Source organism: Elephantulus edwardii, unplaced genomic scaffold (assembly GCF_000299155.1).
Source record: "Elephantulus edwardii isolate Elephantulus edwardi_28Jun2011 unplaced genomic scaffold, EleEdw1.0 scaffold00106, whole genome shotgun sequence".
NCBI lineage: Eukaryota > Metazoa > Chordata > Mammalia > Macroscelidea > Macroscelididae > Elephantulus > Elephantulus edwardii.
The window spans coordinates 3,746,736-3,748,690 of NW_006399856.1; the positions used below are offsets into that span (position 1 = coordinate 3,746,736).

At 42.3% G+C, this 1,955-nt stretch overlaps 1 protein-coding gene across 1 annotated transcript in view; it reads right to left on the reverse strand.

The window, feature by feature from the left end:
* XRCC5 (X-ray repair complementing defective repair in Chinese hamster cells 5 (double-strand-break rejoining)) overlaps positions 1–1,955 on the reverse strand; it is a 122,983-nt gene that overhangs the window by 99,443 nt on the left and 21,585 nt on the right. The window lies entirely within an intron of this gene.

Below are 1,955 nucleotides of genomic sequence, written 5' to 3' on the forward strand. Positions count from 1 at the left end.
AATTGTATTGGGAAAGTCTGTCAGGGACCTCCTCCAGAGAACTGAAGAGCAACGATGTCAGTATGGAGAATAAAGTGTGCCTGATTCAGGCCAGAGTCTTTGCAATTATTTGCTATGCATCAGAAATCTGGACAATGACTAGGAATGATAGAAGGAGACTTGATGCCTTTGAATTGTGTTTCTGGAGAAGAGTATTAAATATACCATGGACTGCCAGGAGAATAAACAGGTCCGTCTTAGGGAGGGTGAAACCAGGCTCTCCTTGGAGGCAAGGATTCTGAAACTTCATCTGACATACTTTGGGCATGTTGTAAGGCAGGACCAGTCCTTGGAGAGGGGCATCATGCTTGAAAGGGTGGAGGGACAGTACAAGAGAGGAAGACCCTCGATGAGATGGACTGATTCAGTGACTTGTAAGGAGGGTAGCTTTGTCAAAGACTGTAAGGGTGGCACAGAATAGAGCAGGCTTCAGAGCTATTGTACATAGGGTCGCTATGAGTCACAAGCCACTCCATGACACATAACAACAACAACAATAATAATAAAATGCTCATTAAACCTGAAAATTTTTTATCCCTCCCTTTTTTTGCCTAAGATACAAGAGCTGTTTTGCTTGCAAACAAGAAATTAGCACTATTCTCTCTAGTCCCTTCTCCTTCCAATCCAAATGACACCCAGCTATCCTATCAATCTTTCTAAAGTACAGCCTCTATAATGATACTCTGATCTTCCAATTACAAGCAATTTCATGTTGCCTTCAAAATTAAGTATAAACTCCAGTCTACCAGTCAAATACATCAACACAGAGTCCTAATTCAGAATAAACAGGGCAGAGTCTGAAGTCAGAGATCTCTGGATTAGAGTTCTGATTCTGCCAATAGCCAGCTGTAGCCTCAGTTCCATTATTAGAAAAGGGAAACAATAAGAATGCCTATTACATAAGGTTGTGACAATTAAATGAGAAATTAAATAGTGGCAATTAGCTGTCATGCTTGAGTACTAATTATTATGCATCCATTACACTAACCAATGAACATGCTTTGATATCCCTAAGAACCTTTGCTTTTCTGGCCTTGTGCCTTTAATCACACTGTTCTTCCTATAAAGAGCCCTGATGGTACAGTTGTTAAATTAGTATGTTGTTATGTGCCAACAAGTCACTTGCGACTCATAACAACTCTATGTACAACAGCTCTGAACCCAGCTTTATCCTGAGCCAACCTGTCTCTGACACACGCACACCCATTTCCCCAGTCACTCACTCAGTCAATCCGTCTCATCCAGGGTCTTTCTCTCCTGCATTATCCCTCCATCCTTCCAAACTTGATGTCCCTCTCCAAGGATTGGTCCTTCCTTGCAACCTGCCCAAAGTACGTCAGACGAAGCTTCAGAATCCTTGCCTCCAAGGAGAGCATGGATTCACCCTCTCTAGGCTGAACCTGTTTGTTCTCCTAGCAGTCCACAGTATATTCAACACTTTTCTCCAGAAACACAATTCAAAGGCATCAAGTCTTCTTCTATCATCCCTAATCATTGTCCAGATTTCTGAGACACATGCAAAGACCATTGTCTGGATCAGGCACACCTTAGTCTCTACACTGACATCATTGCTCTCCAGTACTCTGGAGAGGAGAGGTCCCTGATAGCAAATTTTCCCAATGTAATTCATCTTTTGATTTCATGGCTACTGGTACCAAAAGTGTTGATTGCAGAGGCAAGCAAACTTAAGCTGCTAACAATTTTAATCTCTTCACCATCAATTATAATGATGCTCTGCCCATTGGTGAGAATCTCTGTTTACCTGATGTTGAGCTTCAATCCATAACGAAGGCTGCAGTCCTTGGCCTTCAACAGCAAATGCCTCAGGTCCTCCTCAGTTTCAACAAGCAAGGTTGTGTCATCTGCATAATGCAGATTTTTGATGAGTCTTCCACCAATCCTGATGCCACATTCCT